We start from the raw sequence: 15,373 nt of genomic DNA on the forward strand, positions 1-15,373 counted from the left end.
ATACTGAGCACCATGCTCGACAAGCATTTCCAGAATGGCAGATTGTATCCCCTGGCTGAAAGTACAGAGAGGGGCTGAGATGTAAAATGATTTGTTAAAATGAGCACGGTGGTGCTCTCTTTTCTTTTTACTTAATGCCCTCTTTCTCAAATATCTTGTGAAACTGTATTCTTTTTTTGCTTGAGGTACTCACACCTTTTTCTTTTTTTTCTCCTCACAAAATGGCAGAGGGTGTGGGGGGCAGGGGCGGCGGGTTGCAGGGGTTGGGTTGTTCTCCGTTGGCTGGCCTTCAACAACAACGGGATAAGGGGATGATTCATTTCTGTAGGCACAGGGGGAGGGCGTAGTTGGGGTTGGGTGGGGTGCTGTTTCGTCGGATAGCGCCTTCCATCTCTCTATCTGAGGGTTGGGGTGGGAGGGAGTGAGGGTTGGAGGGTGTCAAAGAGCCAATCAATAGTTGGAAATGTAGGTGCGAAACATAAGATGCTTGAAGAGGGATCCAGGTTGGAGGTGGGCAAATTTAAATGATGTAATGTCGGACTTGAAATGTATGTGTTGGAACATCGCAGGGTTGAATCAAGCTAGAAAACGGTGACTAATTGGGGAGGAACTCCGTGCATTCAAACCACATCTACTTGACCTAACCGAGTCTCATCTTGGATATAAGCACAGATCACTGCTGACACAACTTGGGTATGACACACTAATATGCAGTTTCTATCCGTGGCGTTGCTATTTTGAAATACAGTAATTTAGCAGTCACTGTTTTACGCACATTAGCGGATACTAAGGGTAGGTGGGCAATAGTTCAGTTGTTGATAGCAGGGCATAAGGATACGATCTGTGTAGTGTATGGTCCTACTTTGGATTGCCCAGATGTCTTTGATTATTTAAGTTCTGAATTATTGGGATGGGCCGGGGATCTGATCATTATGGGAGACAATTGTATCATGGATAGCAAAATAGATGCTACCAATAGTAAAGCACGGGCCAGAATGGCCATGGCCAGGGGAGCTTTGTTAGCATTATTGCATATATAGCAGCTCGATGATGCCTGGAGGACACTTTTCCAATTCTCCCAGGGTATACGTTCTATTCTTACCCGCACAAACAGTATTCTCGTATCGATACGATCTTTATCAAGAGGTCACTTGGAAAATGCCAGCATAGAGGTTTGTCCCAAAATGACATCCGACCATAACCCAGTAATGCTAACTTTACAGCAACAACTTGGTGTCAGAAAGGATTCTCGGGCTTTCTCATTTCCCAGACACTTACTCAGCAATCCTGAATATATGGTTCATATTAGAAGGGCACTGAAGGAGTATCTAAATAATAATCTGAGTACCGCTAATATCTCAATAGTCTGGGACTGTATGAAAGCTTTTGTTAGGGGGGCCACTCTTCAGTTTGTTCTAGCATAAAAAACACGCATGCAACTGTGGCGGCAGAACAGGATCGTCTTGACTATTTAGACCTGAAACACCAACATGCTAGGGCAATTGGTTCAAGGGACCCAATGGCACAGCTAATATACCTTCGGCTTTTGAAAGTTTGGTTCAAAATCAATAGAGGGCTAATGGAAAAAATTTCTATTAATTACCAGAAGCATAAAACTTTACAATACGAGTACATAGAAAAGGTGTGGCGTGTGCTAGCAATTTAGATCACCGATCAGAAGGCTCGGTCTAACATCAAATCGGTTAAAGGGGATGGCGGTCTGTCTTTCACTCAGCGACAGGATATAGCGGAGCAATTTAGATTATTTTATGCTAACTTATATTAAGAGTCTGCGTCATTCAATAAACACACTTTTTCGGAGTATTTGCAGGAGAGTCACTTGCCTCAACTCGACTCCTTGGACTCCATAGAGTTACAAAAAGATATAGTATCAGTCGTGGTCGAGGATGCTATAAAATCTTTGCCCTCAGGCAAAGCGGTTGTCAAGGACACCATTTCGCTTGAATTTTAAAAAAAAAACGTTCTTGGATATACTTGTACCTGTCTTTATGCAGTTGAGTATGGACATAACTAGTGTGGACGATGCTCCTGCCTCATGGAGCACTACTAATATTGTGGTATTCCCCAAGAAGGGGAAGCCAATTGACGACAGAGGCTCTTATTGTCCAATATCCCTAATTAATGTCAATGCCAAAATCTTTTCTAAGATACTGGCCTCACGCCTTGCTCCCTTCATCCACAAGCAGGTCTCGGAGCGGCAGCATGGCTTTGTCCCTGGAAGAGACACGACAGCTCACATTAATACTGCTTTATCTGCCTTTGATGTTTCCGGAAAACTTAAACGGATAGGGATGGGCATGTGGGACGCGGAAAAGGTATTTGACAGAGTTGGCTGGGAAGCTCTTTGGCTGACCATGCTAACATTCTGTCTTGGCTCTCTGTTTATTTCTTCTATGCAGAAGCTTTATAAAAAGCCGGTAGCAGCAATTAAATTGAATGGCATGACATCTGCTCTCTTCACCGTCCAACGAAGGGCACGGCAGGGCTGCCCACTATCCCCCTTACTGTTCGCTCTCTACATTGAGCCGTTTATAAGGCATCTGCAACGGAATGGAGGGATTCTCCCAGTGTGTCTCAACGGTGTGGAACTCAAGGTCACTGAGTATGCAGATGATATTGCAGTCTTCTCTGCTAACCCTGGAGAAGCCATAGTCAACATTATACGAGAGGCTGAGCTATTTGGCTCTTTTTCCGGCTATAAGCTGAACCTAGCCAAGACCCAGACAACTGTCAACTTTCAATGTTAAAATGTGCTTCTCGCACTAGGGGTCACACAAACAGCTACCTACCTTGGTGTTTATCTTAGCAGTCAGGTCGACATTGTGTCTTTGAATTACGAACCGCTACTCAAGATAGTCTCGGCTAAACTGCGGAGTTGGCATTGACTTCCTCTCCGCATCTATGGGAGATGCAACATAATCAGAATGAATGTTTTGCCTAAATGTCTATACTTATATCGCTCGATACCTCTGTGGGTTCCTCGGTCTCTCTTTAAGCGATTAGACTGCTATAGGCAGTTTTATTTAGGGGTATAGACGCACCATAAGCCGGAGGGTTCTCCGGCTTATGAAACTACCTGATACACAAGGGGGTTTTAAGTAGGGGTGGGCGGAATTTGCGGAATTGCGTTACGCAAATCTCCGCGAAACGGTAAAAAATCTCCGCGAACACGCAGAAATTCCGCGAACACACGGAATTGCTTGTTCGCGATGCTTTTTTCCTGTTCGCAATTGCTGTTTGCGTGCTTGAGGAGAAATATCTCGCGAACATGCATTTTGAGAACGCGAACAAGCAAAAATTTCGCGAAATCGCGGAAAGCAGACTTTTGAGCATTTTCGCGTTCTCCGCGGAACGCGAAATTACGCAAATTCCGCGAGCGGAACGGAATTTGCCGCCCAGGCCTAGTTTTAAGCTCCCAGACTTCAAGCTCTACTACTGGGCTGCTTTTCTTGGCTGTATTCGGGGCCTGCTTAGCGGGTCGGATGCTGGTCCGGCTTTGCTGTCCTATCAGTTAGCCGGCGGTCCATCGGTCTGGTTCATGCTGTATAAGACCTCCGATCCCAACTAGTTAAGTTTAAAATAGTTAAAGATATTACCATGGTTTGGCAGGACATCTGCAAGCAATCCTCTCTGCCCCGGCTACACCATTATACGCTGCTATGGGGCAATCCTATGATGCCCAATATATTTCAAGATACTATCGGAAAAGGCTGGCAACGTAACAGCATCAATCAGATTGGACAATTGTTCGATGCACAGGGGTTCTGCTCTTTCAACTCGTTAATAGCAGAGTTTGGACTATTGCAGAGTACCTTTTTAAAGTACTTACAAATCAGTGTCTTTTTTGTAAGAGGTCAAAAGCTATCAGTCATGCCAAACACGTCGGAAATACTATTGGGAATATATACAGGCTCCGGCCGAGGCGCAATCGGAGCTGCTTATCAGAAATTTCTTGCAGCAGCTAATGATGATAGCACACAGATAGCTACTAAACTAAGTCGGATTCTTAGGGTTGATATAACAGCTGAGGAAATACAGGAGTCAATGGGTTTGCTGGACCGGGTGGTAACTTCTGTCAATCTGAAATTACAACAGCATCGGACAAGCTATACGTTGTATTATACACCAGCAACTCTTTGCTGCAGACCTAAGGCACATGTTTACTGATTGTTCTGGGCTTAATAGATTCTGGAGTGAGGTCTCCAATTTTCTCTTCTCACTTCTCGGCCAAAACTTCCAGCTCACTGAAAAGCAAATATTTTTGGGGTTCAAATGCAATGATGCAAGGCATGCGAGTCTGTTAGCTACTATCATTATAGTATATATTTTTATTTATTTTGAAGGTTTTATATACCTTGCGGGTATCAGAGCGCTGTAAAACAAATAAGGAGATAGAGGAAATTGAAATATACATACAAAAATATTCTTGGTTATGATAGTCAAACAATGGTAACTGTTCCAACAAAAAGCAAATATTTACATGCCTGCATCTATAGATAAAGTGAATTTAGCCAAGAGAATAGATTTCACTTCATTTTTAAATGATGCCGCGTGAGGGTTCTGCCTTGTTTTTGGGGGTAAAGCATTCCATATCCTAGGGGCCATCCCTGAGAAGGAGCAGTTATAAGTTTTCTTCTTTGTGAATCGTTGTGGTTTCAGTAAAAGGTTATCAGAACTCCTGTTGGTTCTGTTCCCACCAAATGGTATTAATTTCTCTGCAAGGTATAGAGGTGTTTTTTGATGCAAAGCCTTGTGTGTCACACAGGCGATTTTCAAATGGATTCTTGCTTCAAAGGGTAGCCAGTTAAGGGCATGTAGGTCCGGGGAGATGTGACAGTTTCTTTTGGAGCCAGTGATTAGTCTGGCGGCTGTGTTGATTGATGCTCTTAGTGGGGCTGGAGTTAATTTGGGAAGGCCGCAGAGAGCGACACTCTCATTTTCCACTCTGGGGATTACTAGAGTTTGGACTGCCCGTTTAAAGTCATTTGCTGGTATGAAGGGCTTCAGTCTTCTTAAGGTGTTAATTTGAAAGTTTGCTCCTTTAGTTGCTGCACTGATGTGCTTCTGCATATTTCGCTTATTATCCAGAGTTATGCCTAGCAATTTGGCAGAATCGATGAAGAGCGGTTGGCCATCAAGTGCTGTTAAGTGCTTCATCCATTCCATTATGGTGGTTGTTTGGCTGGGGGCGCTATTAGAAGGAATTCTGTCTTTAAGGTGTTTAGTTTGAAGTGGTTATTTGCCAGCCAGGTCTGCGTTTTTTGGAGCGTTGAGTTGAGGGCCTTGATGTCCTCAAGTGAGTGTACCTTAATGTAGAGTTGTGTGTCATCTGCATACATGTGGTATTGGACCTTTGATGAGTTGAGAAGCTCGGTGAGTGGTTCCCTACACAAGTTGAAGACTGTCGGGGAGTGGGTTTGGATAAAGATTGATTGGTCTTGAATCTTTGTCTTCTATTTTGAAGGAAGGAAGTGAACCAGTTGAGAACCGTTCCCGATAGTCCCATTCTAAGTTTCAGGAGGTCTATTAGATTGTCGTGTTTGACAGTGTCGAAGGCGGAGGATAGGTCCAGCAGGATTAGTAGACGGCTTTGTTATGGTCCAGTGTTTTTAAAGCATCGTCAATTATGTGGGTCATGGCAGTTTCGGTGCTGTGCCCTGATCGAAAGCCAGATTGAAATTTATCGAGCAGGTCGAAGTGATCGATGTGGTAGGTAAGTTGCGTGTGAACACATTTTTCTAGTAGTTTGGCCAGTGTAGGGATGTTGGATATAGGCCGATAGTTATTTAGGTCTGCTGGGTCAGCCATTGGTTTAATATGGGGGAAACCTGACCAGCTTTGAGGATGTCTGGGATGGTTCCTTGCAACAGAGAGGTGTTTATAATCCTGGTCCATAGAGGCACTAATGTCGGTATGAAGTCTTTTAGGAGGGATGTTGGGAGTGGGTCAGAGAAGTGAGTGGAGGGATTTAAGGCCTTGAGTATTTTTAGAATAGATTCCCCGCTGTAGAGGTTGAATGAGGACCAGTTTGCGTTGTTTTTGAGGTCGAGGTTTGCAGAGCAACTAAATGGGTTCCTGATGGGAGAGCTTGAGGCAATCAAGTGAGGGTCGGTGAGGGCTGATAGGTCATTACATAGGTCTATCATTATGTTTTCAGATTTTGTTATGAAATGGGTCGCTAATGCCTCGCAATTGGGAAGAGATTCTGGATTAACCTGAGGTGAGTGGGAGACAGCCTTAGATTGCGCTTTGATAATTTCAAAGAGTTTTTTGGGGCGTTTCTTGGCTTGGTCCAATTGATTGCTAATGAAGTCGGTTTTTGAACGTCTGATTTTTCTGTAATAGGCGTTTCACGTACTTCTGAGTAGTTTGAGGTGAGTAGCGGACGGTGCTGCTCACCATTGCCATTCAATTGTTCTTAGCGCTCTTCTGTCTTCATTTAGCCTACCGTCATACCATGGGTTAGAGTTTTTATTGGAGATACTTTTCAATTGTAGTGGTGCCAAATTGTCTAATAACACATTAATGAATTGGAAGTAGTGGTTAGTCAGAACGTGTACGTCCTGTACACTGTCAGCTGGGGGCGTTGGGCTAGGGCTTGCGGTTGCCAGTGAGATAGGATTGAGGTTTTTTAGGTTTCTCTTCCAGATTTTCGTTCTCTTGGGTTGGGCATGGAGTAGTTTAACTGATTCAATGATATGGAAAGTGATGATGTGATGGTCAGACCAGTCAAATGGGAGGATTGTTTCCAGTTGGGTGGAGACCGCTTTGGAGATTATTAGATCTAGGATTGATCCTTTTTCATGAATGGGGCTGTCACAAATTTGGGATAGGTTAAGGTCGGTCAAGAAAGCTTTGAGGCTATTGACCTCAGGGTCGTCAGGATCTTTCCAGTGGAGGTTGAAGTCCCCAAGGAATATCAGCGTGTTTTGGTGTCCAGCATTTGTGGCTAGGATATCCATTATGTGTTCAATAAAGGTAAGGTTGTTTCCTGGAGGATGGTAAAATGAGTGAAGTGAGCATATTGTGTTGTTATTATTAGAGATTTGTAGACATAAATATTCACAGGAGGAGAAAACTGGGGAGATGAGACATTTCACAGAGAGGTAGTTCCGATGTATGCAGGCAATACCACCTCCAAGCCTATCAATTCTATCTAGTCTTGTGATGTGATAGTTAGGGGGGACTAGTATGTCTAGGATCGGCGAGGATGAATCGTTAAGCCAAGTTTCCATTAAAATTGTGAGGTCAGATTCGTTGGTTAGTATGAGGTCAGCTATATCAGCGGCATGACATACGGCAGACCTACAGTTTAGTAGGATACATTTTAGCTGGGTCTTGGTGGAAATAGTGTTTGGCACATGAAGGATGGGAACTCTCTGGAGGTTTTTTTCAACTATACCTCTGGTAATGTGTCTTGTGGCTCTATCGGGATTGGGAGGGATGGGTTGGATAGAGGACGGTGTCGATGTGTTGTCCGTGTGCAAATAGAGGGGGGGTGGAATTGAGGGCTCGTAGGAATGCAGTAAGGAGGTTAGTTCTTGCGGTGATAGTGGGTTTTTTCTTCTGCGCGGGCGGGATAAGGCATTGGGATCAGGTTCTGTTTTCCAGCTAAGTGTTTTCGGTCTCGTGGAGCTAGCGTGTGATTGTTGGAAGAATTCCGTGTGTGGTTTTGGTTGTCTCAGGATCAGGCCATGAAGAGTTTGGATATCTACCTTGATTTGTTGTAGAGATAGTAATATCTCCTCTAGTCTAGTGTCAGTAGTCAGAATAGACGTATTCAACGCCCGTTCTGTGAGTAGGTGAGGGAGGGTTACTAATCTAGGTTCCAGGGGCGATAGGTGAATTGGTCCATTGAGAGATAGTTTACCAGCGTGGTGTTTCCTTGAAAGGGGGGAAGAAGAACGGAGGTGTGAAGGGGTAATGCTGTGTGCTGAAGGGAAAGAGGCGGTGAGGTTCGAAGTGGGAGAGGAGAGGGACTGTAGGAGCGCTGTCCGATCGGATGTACATGTGTAGGGGGAGAGTGTGGCTGAGGTTAAGGTGGAAATGTTGGGCATAGAGAGAGATGAGGGGTGGGCTGAGTTGTGTGGTGGGTCGGTGGGGGAATGGCTGTGGTATGAGAAGGCTGGAGGGAAGGGGCTACTCATGTGTGGAGTGCTAGGCATGATGGTAGTGATGGTGGTGTTGGTGGAGGAGTAGGCCTTGAGAGGATGTAAGTCATGTAGTGGGGGTTCAATAGTGTCGAGCGGGAGTATGTACACAGTGCGAGCTGGAAGGGGGAGGACTAGAGGGGGAGTCAGGTGGGAGGTTGGACTGAGTGTTGGGAGAGTGGTATGCAGGAGAGGTTGGACGGGGTCTAACACCTTGCTCTTTGATGTGCATAAAGATGTTATCTAGTAAGTTCAGGTTCTGATCTGAGGCTTGCATGAGGATGATTCTGCTATGGTATATGGTGAATGTCGCTACCGCTTTGTAAAACGTGGAGGGAGTGATAGATAGTGTAAGCCCATGTGGTGTTTACTTAGTAGATGAAATTGAGAATAAGGCGAGAAATGTTTTCCGCCATTGGGCCCTTCTTTTAGTATAGAAGATGTCATTTGTTATCTATGTTATTTGTTAGTATGTGCCCGACTATGTATTGCTAGAGTCTGGATAAACAATGTTGGTCCAAACATTAGCGAGGTTTGGGTCTTGCTCCGACAGGTGTATGAGATGGAACTTGCTTTGGCTAAGGCTAGAGGGCCTTGCTCTCGGCTTGAATTCAATAGGATTTGGGCTAGCCCCAATGGGATTAATGATGCACTGTCAATTTAATATACATGTTTTTTTTATTGTGGCTCTACTTTTATAATATAAATGTTAGTTTTTCTATTTCAACTCCTAATATTAATCTTAAAATTGTCATAATTTCTGACACTTTTGTCCGATTTCTACTACGATACCTGGTTTATTTCCATTTCTCCAGCTATGATAGAGTCAACTAAGGATTGGAATTAGGCGATGTTAACATTTCCAACATCAGTGTACAATCTACGTCTTACCTACTTTTCTTCGCCTCTTTTCTTCTCTGTTGATTGTATTGTACTGTTCTATTTATGGCTCAATAAAAAAATATATTTATAGATGCACACACACACACACACACATATATATATATATATATTTATAGATGCACACAGACACACACACACACATATATATATATATATATATATATATATATATATATATTCCATCCAGTGCCCCAAACACAAAGACGCACTCGGACAGCAGGTGACTTTCAACAAGCCTTTATGTCCTGGAAAACCGACAAATGCATTCCGATGACAGTTACAGCCTGACGCGTTTCGGAGCTCCTGTTCCTTATTTATAGGCTTGGCTCAAAGGTTAACAGTGTCGCTGACACACCTATATATAATTGACTGCCCTCCAATAGGCCACTCAGGTGAACAAAAATCTCTGTTGCATTTTGGGACTTGTGGTGTGTTTAAGCATACATTCTTCCTTCGTGGGTGCTGTATCCTTTGAGTATTATAAACCCATATTTACAGCCCTCCAATGGGCCTCAAAATGTAAATCAGCTTTCAATTCATAGAACTGCTGCCCCACTTCAGAGCTCGGCAGATTCCAAGCCCCGTGGTCCATATACAATCAGAGGTGGTGCTGTCCTCTACGGCCGGGCTGACGTGATTAATGTCTTCCAACTAGTGCCCCAAACATGAGGACGAACTCAGACATCAGCTTTCAATTCATAGAATATATATATATGCTACATGTTCATAGAAGCCCTTACCTCTATTTTCACAAACAATGCTCACAAATGTTACATTTCTCCACGCAACGGTACAGAGTTTGGCTGAAATATCTTCTAAGGAAGAAGTAGACTTATAAGAGGTGTTTTCAGACCTGCAAATGACTTATGAGTTGTTCCAGAGTTGGAAGATTTTAACCACTCATCACTGTATAATAATATCTGAATTCCTGCTCAAAGACACACCTTTATCTGGTTATGCATTCTTCCCACTACAAACTCCAAAACATTTTCTTTGGCTGGGCTTTACTCATTCTTCAATTCTCAGCTGCAGAGCCAAACTCATTCCTGGAGCATGGGCATGATTTGTGAAAGTCACAATTTGGAATCGCTTGTTCAGCAGTTTGATAATTTGTGTACAGATTAGAATGTGTCTCACATTTCTTTTTTTCTCACAAAATGTATAAATATAGTTTTACTAGTTCCAGTAGGTAAACCTTCTAACCCTTCCCCCCTCTGAACATCATCCTGTTGTAGAAGTTGTATATTTGAGGACTCTCCTGATGTAAGGGTGGTGTAAGCAGGAACTTCTCAGGAACCCAGAGATCCATAGTATGGTCAGGGCAATCTATTCCTTTCATAAAAAGTGAATCCATGACTTCCACAAGAAGAAAGCTGAAAAGCATTTCAAGTCTAATTAATGCCTATAGACTTCATCAATAGAGCTGGTTTTTACAAGTTAAGGAATCAGGTGAAGAACTTTGGTTACCACAGCTATCCTAAAACAGACCTCTTCTCATTCACTCTCTAGTTGTTTAGGTGAGTGAGGATAGGATGTGGAGATGAAAGCATATGCAAATATTTTGCATTTCTCCATTTACAATTTGGCTAGGAATTACATTTTCTATTTGGAGCATGATTTTTGTATGGTTGTGTTCTGAAAATGTTATTTGTCAATATTTTCATGTTTATGGACATGAAATCTGATTTCTAAATAAAATCTGATCCCATACCACAGTTGTGAAATTGATAGCAATTGCTGGCTTCAGTTTGAAATAAATGTTTTTTCTCTATACAATCCAGTGGCTGGCCTCAGAATGCCAGTTTTTGTAATAGACCTCGGCGATAGACTTATCCAAATGCAATTTTTAAGCATGTGCCACTTTTACCATTTAAAGGAAAGCATTAACATTAATATACCTAGTATGTCAGGCAGTAGCACCTCATGTTTACTTGGTTCCTCTCTATGCTGTGTTAAGTGCAAACACGTTCCCACTTGTTCAACATTGCTCTCTAAAATTTTTACGGTTTGCCAAACATAGTATTCATTTTAACCTTGTGAATTATTCTCAACGGTATAGGTATGTTTTCTTTAAACTAATTGAATGCATATTCAAAAGAGATATATTAAGATCTACATCCTTTTTGACTTAAGAAAGGATTATGCTACTTATGCTGTAAGCATCTGTTCTTGGTATGTAGTGCTGTAGATTCACATGCTTTGCATAAGTCAGCCATCTAGTGTTGGGCTCCGATGAGGACAACTGTTTTTATTCAAAGATGTTTTTTAGAGTCACAAGGCTGTGTGACTCCTCCTGTTGGTGATACTGCATATTGGCATCGACTCCATTGCTAAATTGTTCTGCTGCAGGTGGGTGAAAATGGAGTTGTAGTAAGTATCAGTAATGTGATGTCCATGCACATAATGTCAATTAAGGTAAATAAACTGTAACCTATACAGGCTTTTGGGGTGGAGGGAGGGCCATGTGAATCTACAGCACTACATGAAAAGAACAGATCCTTACAGGGTAAGCAACATAATCCATTTGAGGAATGTGTACTGTAGATACACATGCTTTGTATAGACTGTAAAGCAGTCTCTTTTCCTAACTGGTGGCTAGCCTGTGGGGGTTGCAGTTGTTTGAATTAGAGTCCGTAATACTGCTTGGCCAACATTGGATTGACAGTACTGTTTTGTTAAGGTGTGGGGTGTGGACCATGTTACTGCTTTGCAAATGTCAGCAATGGGAATGTTTTGTCAAAATGTCATCGAAGCCCATATTTAACGAGTCGAGTGAGATTTAGGGGAACAGGTAAAAGTCTTTTAGCTTTAGCATAACAAGTTTGGAAACATTTTACAATCCATCTTGCAATTCCACTTTTTGAAATAGTATTTCCAGTGTGAGGAGGTGAAACAGTAATGAATAATTGCTTAGTTTTTCTAAAATGTTGGTTCTGTTGATATAATACATTAATGCACTTTTGACATCCAAAGTATGTAGAGCTCTTTCCGCCACAGGATCAGGTTGTGAGACGAAGACAGATAACTATTGATTGGTTAATGTGAAAAGGCAAAACTACTTTAGGAAGGAACCTTGGGCTTGCTCTGTGCCCTACTTTATCTCGATTGAGTTGGAAGAATAGTTCTTCTAAGGTTAGTGCCTGGAGCTCACTGATGCATCTGAGTGAAGCGATAGCTATTAAAAAGGCGACTTTTCAAGATGAATATCAGATTGGGCAAGAATGTAGCAGCTCAAATGGAGGCCCCATGAGCCTTGTTAGATTCCATGCTGGTGCAGGTAGAAGTCTAGGGGAAAATGATTCTTTTAAGCCCCTCCATAAATGCTTTAATGACAGGTATTTTGCGCAAAGATAAATGTTTTCTATTTTGTAGGCAGACTGCAATGTCAGCAAGGTGTAAGTGTATTGAAGTATAGGCTTGAAGATGCAACAAATATAATTTTTGTATTTGTGCATGTATTGGGATAACAGTTTGATGCTGACAGTATACAACAAATCATTTCCATTTGGCAGCATAGGACATTCTAGTTGTAGGCCTACGAGCCTGTTTAAGAATATCCATGCATTGCTGTGGTAGGTTTAAGTACCCAAATTCTATGGAGTCAGGAGCCATACTGCAAGGTTAATTTCCTTGGGATGTCTTATTTTGCCATGGTTCTGTGTGAAAATGTCCAGGTTGAGGGGAAGCTTTTCATGTGGGATTAGGGAGAGTTCCAGTAGTGTAGTAAGCCATGGTTGACAAGCCCATGTTGTAGCTATGAGAACTAGGGTGAGGGAAGTCTGCCTGAGCTTTCCGACGCCTAACGGAAGTAGTGGGAGAGATGGATTAGCGTAGGCAAATATCCCTGACCAGTTCATCCATACAGCATTGCCCTTGGATAGGGGATGTAGGAACCTGGATGCGAAGTTTGGGCATTTCGCGTTTTCTGGAGTGTGAGTTGCAAACAGGTCTCTTTGTGCAAACCCCATTTTTGAAAATATGGTAGAAGAACTTAGGGGTGAAGTTTCCACTTGTGGACTTGTTGCTGTGTCCTGCTGAGAAGGTCTGCAACTTGATTGCTTGTCTCTGTTACATGTTCTGCCAGGAGATAAATGTTGTGATGTATTGCTAAGCGCCATGTGTTTTGTGCTAGGCGCAACAGAGTGAGTCCCCCCTGTTTTTGTAGATAGTACATTGTCGCCACATCGTCTGCTATAGGTTCTTTATGTAAGGGCACTTGATGAAATGCTGCAGCTCTGGCTATTAGGTCTTGACAGGCAGAAGTGTCATCTGGTGGTGATGGGTGTGAGGGATAAAGGTCCAGGTCTCTATCCCCCTTCGGTTCTATATCAAAAGCATCCCAAGCATCTCCGGGAAGTGTGTGTTTTGGTATCTTATCATCCTCATGCATGACAGGTGAGTGAGGGGATATGTTGCCTGCTAGTAGCAATATCCTTTTTCTTCTTTTTGAGAGGATGTTTAGGAATGTCTATAGTCTCTTTTAAAGTCAGCTGCCTTTTAGAGAATTGAGGCTTTGCTGGCTGAAAAATTATATTTTTAGTTCCAGGTTGAATTTGCGAATTCTGCCTCGGATCGAACCGTTCCTGCATAACATTGATGATTGGTTTGGGTGGAGTTTTCGGTCCAATGGTGTAACATTTCGGAGCCAGCGTGCTCAGAGCCAAAGCACTGTGGCCATTGTCTTTCAGACTTTAAGGCGTTGGAGGCCCCTGCTATAGGCTGAACATTGGGTGCCAAACCAGAGGGTGGGGCTTCTGAGTCTGTTTGTCGGTGCGCACCATGGCTTTTTATGCACTGGTGGACCCTGTGCAGATTTTTCAAACGTAGCCAATTTCTTGGGCCTTGGATCAAGGGCAGTTGTACTTGTGGTTCGATGTTTTTGTACAGACTTCAGGCTGGTTGAATCTTGTTCGATGTCAGAGCTGGAATCGGAATTGTGAATGGATAAGGATTCCTCTTGGGCTGCCGATGCTTCCCCTTCCTCATGCCTGGTGAGCAGTCTGCTTGTCTGCGCTGCATTTCTTTGTGATGGCCGCTTCAGTCCCAAAGTGTCTTTTTAGATCGAAACTACTTTTAGGCCTCACAGGTGTTGTCTCGATCGGGCGAGAGGCATAGGTTGCAGACAGAATGTTGGTCGATGTGAGGATATTTAAAGTGGCACTTTGGACAGAAACAGATTGGAGTGCGTTCTATTAGCAGCACATTGCCGGATAAAATCTGTTGAAGTAGAATAGGCCCAACGTACAAATGTTTATTTGCTCGGAGTACAAGAGTAATTACGCAATCAAGACAAAACTGTTTGGTGGCTCTGCTGGCGAACCAAAGAGAGCCCGAAAGAATCTCAAACCGGACCACAATAGATTACATCCGAACCCATCGGCCCAAAAAAACAAAGCAATGGAGGTGATGCCCATGCACAGTATCACCAACAGGATTTTTAATCATCCGAGCCCAACACTAGATGGCGGACTTATGAAAAGCATTCGTATCTACAGCACACATGCCTCGAACATTTTATTTTCATAGGTAGTGTGGCAATGAAACCAAAGAATACAGAAGTTTGAATAATCTAAATAGTTCTTGTAAAAACAGGTTTGTTGAAATGGAGCATTATATTGTTGGAAGCATTCAGTAGAACTTTTGCTTAAATGTTGATTGCAAGCCAGGTGAGTATTTATTTGTGATGGTTTACCTTCATAAACCAAAAATGTTTCAACAGTAATATCAACTAAAGCAGGGAGAGAATTTTGCATTCTTTCATGCGAACAGGTATTTTTGCACAGCACTTGACACAACTTGAATTTTTGAACATTTGCCATGTTAATTGATTTTTTACTCTATGCTACCAGAATAGCAGGTACAGGAGTAGGTTACAGTATAAATTGTAATGCTTATCATTTAAAATTAATTTCCATGATTCTTAATATACTGAATGTTAGAATGTTAAAATTTGTCTCATTGTTCCAGTAATGCATATGTTATCATGACTAAGGGTTTATGAGCCAGGGCAAGGTTGAGTTTTGTGGAGATGCTGGCTGAAGATAATGTAAACTATTCTTAAAAGCCTACTTCCATCGTACACTTGATGAGTAACTAAGGTACTACAATTAGTAACCAAGTCACACAATTAGTTCTCTGTCAAATTTGCTTCTTAACGGCTAGGGCAGGTTGGATCTATGAAATGCACTAATATGTACCTGATGGAAGATAATCGGAGAAACAAACGCATGTTGATTTGTGTCTGTCGTAATTGTGGTTATATTCTCTGCATGGCATGGGAAAAGGAGTAGAAAGTGTCC

The sequence above is a fragment of the Triturus cristatus genome, chromosome 3_1 (genome assembly GCF_964204655.1).
Source record: "Triturus cristatus chromosome 3_1, aTriCri1.1, whole genome shotgun sequence".
NCBI classification, from domain to species: Eukaryota; Metazoa; Chordata; class Amphibia; order Caudata; family Salamandridae; genus Triturus; species Triturus cristatus.